The sequence below is a fragment of the Ranitomeya imitator genome, unplaced genomic scaffold (assembly GCF_032444005.1).
Source record: "Ranitomeya imitator isolate aRanImi1 unplaced genomic scaffold, aRanImi1.pri SCAFFOLD_1615, whole genome shotgun sequence".
In the NCBI taxonomy this organism is placed as follows: domain Eukaryota; kingdom Metazoa; phylum Chordata; class Amphibia; order Anura; family Dendrobatidae; genus Ranitomeya; species Ranitomeya imitator.
Window position 1 is genome coordinate 1 of NW_027194344.1, and position 7,500 is coordinate 7,500.

Sequence of the window (7,500 nt, forward strand, 5' to 3'; positions counted from 1 at the left end):
GTGCCGTACGGGAGAGAGACACACGAAAGGGGAGGTGGCGGTCACCTGACGACGATGAAAAGTTGGTAGCAAGTGGGAAATGAGGGTGTCACTTTGCCAGCCTTTTTTTTTTTTTTTTTCCCAGCCTAGCTATTGCCAGGCCAAAAAAGTGAGTTGGGAGTGTACGTTTTGGAGGGACAACGTAGAGGAAAAGTGGGAGTTTGCGTAGGCAGAATGAGAGAGGTGCATGTTAGACCCTGGGTAGTAGTTGCAGGCCATTATATATAGTGGGCAGGCAGGCAAGTGTTGGAGGCCACAGGCTTGTTGGTAGTGGAGTTTGGTGGTAGCAGTGCCTAGGGCCAGTGAGCCAGACCTAGGGCCGGCAGTGGTGTTTGGCAGCAGCAGTGCCTAGGGCCAGTGAGCCAGACCTGGGGCCGGCAGTGGTGTTTGGCAGCAGCGGTGCCTAGGGCCAGTGAGCCAGACCTAGGGCCGGCAGTGGTGTCTGGCAGCAGCGGTGCCTAGGGCCAGTGAGCCAGACCTAGGGCCGGCAGTGGTGTTTTTTGCAGCAGCAGCAGTGCCTAGGGCCAGTGAGCCAGCCTGACCTAGGGCTGGCAGTGGTGTTTGGTGCTAGGCTACACCTTGATAATATAATAATATGTATTTATATTGAGTTTTACTTTATATAAATCTAATCCTTGGACTTGGACTTGGCGAGGCGAGGCCAGGCCAGGCCAGGCTTCTTTGGCTGCCTGCCTAGCAGCAGCTGATCAGGCCTCAGTAAGGGATGGGGATGAAATTTGGCGTTGGCGGTCCGTAGAGTTTGCAGTTGCATGTTAGACCTTGGGTGGTAGTTTTGAGTATATTATATAGGGCAGTGGCATGGTGGGCTAGGGCCCAAAGTGAAATGTGGCAGGACAAGTGCTTAGGCTTCAATTTGGGGCCTAGCGCTTGTCAGGTAGAGGAAAGGTTGGCAGTGGGGCTTGGCAGAGGCCAGCCCCAACATGTTGGTGGAGTTTGTTGGTGAAGTTGGGAGGGTGAGGCAGGTGCCTAAGGAAGGTAGTTGTTGTTGGCGGAAGAGAGCGGGACTGGCCGAAAGAAGAGCCGGGTGGTTTTGGGTGAGTGCGTGGATTTGGTGGTTTTGGTGCTAGGCAGACGGTGCAGTTGCATGTTAGACCTTGGGTAGTAGTTCTCGGGTATATATATGGCAGTGGCGTTGCTCGGTGACCTTATATATATAAATATATATTGTCATATATATACCAATGTATGTATGTATATATGGCAGATCATTTTGGTGGCTGGAGGGAGGAGCAGGCATTTCCTAGCAAAGCATAGCATCCAAGAAAGGTTTTGGCAGGGGAGAGAAGTTGGCGGTGGAAGATTCTGGAGAGGAGGAGATGGTGTAAGGTGTGGGCCGGCCAGCCAGTGTGATGGCCAAGGCGAAGAAAGGTTTGGTGGAGGGAGCAGGCATTGCCTAGCAGAGCATAGCAGCATCCAAGGAAGGTTTTTGCAGAGGTGGTGGGCAGGCGAGAGGAGTTGGCCGTGAAAGGTTTGGAGAAGGAGAAGGTGTGAGGCCAGCCGGTGTTGATGGTGGCCAAGGCGAAGAAAGGTGGTTGGAGCAGGCATTGCCTAGCAGAGCATAGCAGCATCCAAGGAAGGATTTGGGAGAGGTGATGGGCAAGGCGAGAGAAATGGGCCCGGAGAGGAGACGGTGTAAGGCCAGCCGGTGTTGATGGCGAAGAGAGTGGAGGGCGGCAGGCATTTGCCTAGCACGCAAGGAAGGTTTAAACGGTGTGATTGAGAGAGAGAGAGAGAGAGAGAGAGAGAGAGAGCGCGCCTGATGGCCAAGGCCAAGAAAAAGCTTGAGGAGGAAAAAATGAGTTGGTGTTGGGGCACGCATGTGCCTAGCATAGCATCCAAGGAAGGTTTTTGCAGGTGGAGATGGCCCAAGTTTGGGGCTCAGCCTGCTGATGGTGGCCAAGGCAGAGAAAGTTGGCGTTGGAGCACGCACTTGCCTAGCATCCAAGGAAGGTCTGTGTGTGATTTTGGCGAGGAGATGGCCTAAGGTAGGTGGGTTGGCCCCCACAGCCTGATGGCCGAGGCAAAGGAAGGCGGAGGAGAAACCAAGTGGCGAAGGGAGCACGCCGTTGCCCGTTATAGCATCCAAGGAAGGTTTTCTTTTTTTTTTTTTTTGCTTTTTGGCGGAGGAGATGGATGGCCAAAAGGCGGTCAAGAAATCAGCCAGGTTGCGGAGTCAGTGCCTCAGCTGCGCCCAGCGCGGAGCTGGGCAGCAGGCGGACCGCGGTTACCGCGGTGCGCCCATGATCTCCCCATGCAACCCTTGGGACCCATTTTGGAGCAGTTTGTTGCTGGAGACCGTGTGTGAGAGAGAAAAGTAGATAGAGAGGGGCTGGTGGTTTTATCCAGCAGATGAAGGAGCTAGAAAAAAAATGCAAACTCGTCCTGGAGAGAGAGAGAGTGATTTTACATGTTATTTTGTTGAGTGAGGGTTGGTGGAGCAGCAGCACCCCTGTTGCGCTACAACTACCCAAGAGAGAGAGAGAGAAATAACTACCTGGTTGATCCTGCCAGTAGTCATATGCTTGTCTCAAAGATTAAGCCATGCATGTGTCAGTACAGGCCGGTCTAAGGCGAAACCGCGAATGGCTCATTAAATCAGTTATCATTCATTTGATGGAAAGCTATTACTCGGATAACCCTGGTAATTCTAGAGCTAATACGTGACTTTTTGAACTCCGACTGGAAGGGAGGAGTGCTTTTATTAGTTGAAAACCAAGCGGGCTTCGGTCCGTGCACTTACTGGTGATGACTCTGAATAACTTTGTGCAGAGAGCACGGTCTCCGCACCGGCTCCGTATCTTTCGAGTTTCTGCCTTATCATGCTGTGGATTGTAGGCCATGCGCCTACAGTGGCTGTTACGGGTGACGGAGAATCAGGGTTCGATTCCGGAGAGGGAGCCTGAGAAACGGCTACCACATCCAAGGAAGGCAGCAGGCACGCAAATTACCCAATCCCAGCTCGGGGAGGTAGTGACGAAAAATAACAATGCGGGACTCTTCCGAGTCTGCGTAATTGGAATGAGCACACTTTAAATCCTTTAGCAACAACCAATTGGAGGGCAAGTCTGGTGCCAGCAGCCGCGGTAATTCCAGCTCCAATAGCGTATATTAAAGTTGTTGCGGTTAAAAAGCTCGTAGTTGGAGGTCAGTTCCGGACTGGGGTGGGAGGTCACCGCCCGTGCTTCCCCGTCAGGCTCCGAACAGCTTCCGTGAGTGGAAGCCAAGCCGGTTCTGCCGGGGTGCTCTTTACCGAGTGTCCCGCGCGGCCGGCCAGTTCACCTTGAATAAATGAGAGTGCTCAAAGCAGGCTACTCTGGAATACAATGCCCGAATGTTACCTGCATGGAATGATGGAAGATGATCTCGGTTCCATTTTGTTGGTGGTGGGAGCCAGAGGTAATGATAAAGAAAGAGGGACTGTCGGGGGCATCCGTACTACGACGCGAGAGGTGAAATTCAGTGACCGTCGTAGGACGAACAACAGCGAAAGCATTTGCCAAGAATGTCTTCGTTGATCAAGAACGAAAGTTAGAGGATCGAAGGCGATCAGATACCGCCCTAGTTCTAACCCTAAACGATGCTGACTAGCAATTCGCCGTCGTTATTCCCATGACGTGGCGAGACGCCCCCGGGAAACCTCAAGTCTTTGAGTTCCGGGGGTAGTATGGTTGCAAAAGTGAAACTTAAAGGAATTGACGGAAGGGCACCACCAGGAGTGGAGCCTGCGGCTTAATTTGACTCAACACGGGAAAGCTCACCAGGCCCGGACACCAGAAGGATTGACAGATTAAGAGCTCTTTCTCGATTTGGTGGGTGGTGGTGCATGGCCGTTCTTAGTTGGTGGAGTGATTTGTCTGGTTAATTCCGGTAACGAACGAGACTCTGGCCTACTAAATAGTGGACGTTGGTTTTGGTGCATGGGCCACGTTCGATACAGTCTTCTTAGAGGGATGAGCAGCGAGTATAGCTGCAGGAGATTGAGCAATAACAGGTCTGTGATGCCCTTAGATGTCCTGGGCCGCACGCGCGCTACACTGAATGGGTTAGCGGGTTGTCCTTTTCCGAGAGGAGCGGGAAATCGCGTGAAAACCATTCGTGATAGGGATTGGGGCTTGCAATTGTTTCCCATGAACGAGGAATTCCCAGTAAGCGCAAGTCATCAGCTTGCGTTGATTAAGTCCCTGCCCTTTGTACACACCGCCCGTCGCTACTACCGATTGAATGATTTAGTGAGGCCTTCGGACTGGCGGTCTTGGACTGGGGCGGCGGGTTTGTTCCAGCAATGGGATGCCGTCGACTCGCCTAGACGGGCCGGAAAGATGTCCAAACTTGATCATTTAGAGGAAGTAAAAGTCGTAACAAGGTTTCCGTAGGTGAACCTGCGGAAGGATCATTACAGTTTTGTGCGTGCTGTTGAGAGAGACAGACACACACCCAGAGAGAGAGAGAGAGAGAGAGAGAGAGAGAGAGAGAGAGAGAGAGAGAGAGAGATAGTGGAGAAGGAGAAAAAGGAGTAGTCAAGTATTATTATATCGAGCCATGCACGCAGAAAGAGAGAAGCAGTAGTTGTTGGTGTGTGGCTTAGAAGCAATCGCTAGCAGTGACCAAAAAGGGGGACGTCTCAAAAGCGAAGAGCCTATGCTCGGGCAACTGAGTAAGCTCAACTGGCGGTGGTGCTCTTTAAGAGGGGCCGGCGCCAGGGTTGGAGATGACGCGTTGTGATTGCTTCTCGAGCTCGATACCTGCTGCTGCTGCTGCTTGTGCTTGCTTGCCTTGGAGTTAAGCTGTTGGTTTTTTTTTTGTGTGTGAGAAGCGAGCACGGTTCACGTCTCGAAAGCGAAGAGCCTATGCTCGGGCAACCGAGCAAGCTCAACTGGCGGTGGTTTGCTCTTAAGAGCGGCCGGCGCCAGGGTTGGAGAAAGACGTTGTGTTTTGCTTTGACCGGATTAAGCCACTGCTTGCTTTCTTGGCCTCGCACAGAGAGAGAGAAAAGAGGGGCTTTGAGCTAGAGACTGCCATCCCCCCCCTGTGCATGCAGAGAGAGAGAGAGAGAGAGAGAGAGAGAGAGAGAGAGAGAGAGAGAGAGAGAGAGAGAAAACCCTGTGTCTGTAGGGAGAAGAAGCCACGTATGCGCGCACAAAGAGAGAGAAGAAGTGCGTTTTGGGCAAAGCTTGTGTTTTGGGAAAGCAGCAAACGCTAGAGGACGTCTCAAAAGCGAACAGCCTATGCTCGGGCAACTGAGCACGCTGAACTGGCGGTGGTGGTCTGTTCTTGTTTGAAGAGGGGCCGGCGCCAGGGTTGGAGATGACGTTGTGTTTTGCTGTTGGCTGAAAATGACTAGTTTTGCCCTGTGTAAAAGGGGGTGGGTGAGTTTGAGACTGGCATTCCCTGGCGCACGCTGAGAGAGAGAGACAAGTGCCTTCTGGTGTCCGTACAGACGCGGGGAAGAGGGTCTGCAGCGCTGGTATGTCCGTTGCAGACGGGAGATTTTTTCCTTTTTTTTTTGTTCAAGCCCTCAATCTGGAGATGATTTTCCAAAAATTGACAACTTCTAATGGTGGATCGCTCGGCTCGTGGGTCGATGAAGACCGCAGCAAAATGCGTGTCAGCATGTGAATCGCAAGATTATGAGATGCATCGACCAGTTGAACGCACATTGCGGCGACGGCACTGCCCAGTGTTGTCGCCACTCCCGGACGAGTGTCTGCAAAGAAATGAAGCATCCATCTGTGTTTTTGTCATGCTCTGCCATCTAGGCCAAGTATGAGAGAGTCGGTTGGTCTTGACGGGGAGTTTTTGACAGAGCGCAGCGAGTTGGGGAGTTCGGTTGCTGCGACCGTTCCCTTAAGTTTGAGTTTGATCTTGTGGTTTTGTTGGCCAGAGAGAGAGAGAAGTATGCCAAGAGAATGACAATGATCTTGTTCCTGCCTGGAGAGAGAGAGTGTTTGGCAGAGTGCTGACCTAGCCCGAAAGCAGACCGTGGCACCAGCACCAGCGGAGGCACCGCGCACGCACGCAGGCGCCGTTGAGAGAGACGGCCGGAGAGAGAGAGAGAGAGAAAATATGTGCCTGCCAATGAATCGATCCAGCCGCCGGTGAGAATGTGGGCGGCTGGATTTTTTATTTTTTTGTGTCGGTGCCGGCCGGTGGTGTCTTTTGGTGTTCGGCGGCGCGGGGAAGGTTGGCTGTTAGGACCTCGTCCGTGGGGAGACTACCCGCCAAATTTAAGCATATTAATAAGCGGAGGAAAAGAAACCAACCGGGATTCCCTGAGTAAGGGCGACTGAAAGGGGATGAGCCCAGCGCATAACCTTGCGGTCTTGTTGTGGCCGTCGAGGGGTGTTGCGTTTTGGTGGATCCGTACCGCTCGAGTTGCTGACCGCCTAAGTCATTGCTTGAATGCAGCCCCGAGGAGGGTGGTAGGCCCGTGTGGCGGCGCCTGTAAAAAGGTTGGAGGCAATTCGGGCGGAGGGGTCTTTACCGTAGAGTCGGGTTGCTTAGTACTGCAGCCCTAAGTAGGTGGTAAACTCCATCTAAGGCTAAATACTACCACGAGTCCGATATTTGACAAGTACCGTGAGGGAAAGCTGAAAAGGACTCTGAAGAGAGAGTTCAAGAGGACGTGAAACCATTAGAAGCTGAAACGGGTGGAACCGTGAAGGTGGAAAGAGGGGATTCAGGTCGTGGGCGCGCGCCTCTGCGGCCAGGCGCAGTCTGTGAGAGGACCCGGCGTTAGAGTTTGTTGCCGTGGCCCCTGGCTGTGAGCGCGCGCGCCGGCGGTCTTAGTTCTCCCTCGAGTACGGGTCGTGGCGAGCCGCTGGACGGAGCCCGAGAGCCCCTTGGGACTGGTAGCCTGCACCTTTGGTGTGGGTGATGACCCTGGGGGTAATTTGTGGCTGCGGCCGGCGGTGACTGCAAGGAGGCAGCCGGCCTCGGCCGGCTGCCTCTCGCCATGTGAGAGTGATCGGTAATCCACCCGACCCGTCTTGAAACACGGACCAAGGAGTCCAACATGTGCGCGAGTCTAAGGGTGGTCTAAACCCGGAGGCGAAATGAAAGTGAGCCCCTGGTGGGCAGGCCGATCCCCTGTCCTGGGCCCTTCCGTCCCGGTCCGGCGCTACGTGAGTGAATTTCCGCGCTGCCGGCCGGGCGGGGGTCCTGGGCGGCCCCGCGAGGGGAGATGGGGCGCAGGCCGAGGACTTGCCGTCGTGCGGCGCGGGCAACGGGTTTGCTCCTCGCGGGCTCTCCTTATCCCGATGTCCGCCGGCAAGTACCTGAGAGCGCAGCCGTTGGGACCCGAAAGATGGTGAACTATGCCTGGCGAGGACGAAGCCAGAGGAAACTCTGGTGGAGGTCCGAAGCAGTTCTGACGTGCAAATCGATTGTCAGAGCTGGGTATAGGGGCGAAAGACTAATCGAACCATCTAGTAGCTGGTTCCC

At 53.9% G+C, this 7,500-nt stretch overlaps 2 non-coding genes and 1 pseudogene across 2 annotated transcripts; all 3 read left to right on the plus strand.

The window, feature by feature from the left end:
• The first annotated feature begins 2,551 nt into the window (after nt 1–2,551).
• On the plus strand, nt 2,552–4,456 carry LOC138655012 (18S ribosomal RNA). The gene has a single exon (XR_011316603.1). It is a non-coding gene; the product is annotated as an 18S ribosomal RNA (ribosomal RNA).
• A 1,150-nt stretch (nt 4,457–5,606) lies between these two features.
• On the plus strand, nt 5,607–5,766 carry LOC138655011 (5.8S ribosomal RNA). Its single transcript, XR_011316602.1, has one exon. It is a non-coding gene; the product is annotated as a 5.8S ribosomal RNA (ribosomal RNA).
• Nucleotides 5,767–6,251: 485 nt separating this feature from the next.
• The window catches only part of LOC138655013 (28S ribosomal RNA), a 4,874-nt pseudogene continuing 3,625 nt past the window's right edge, over nt 6,252–7,500 (plus strand).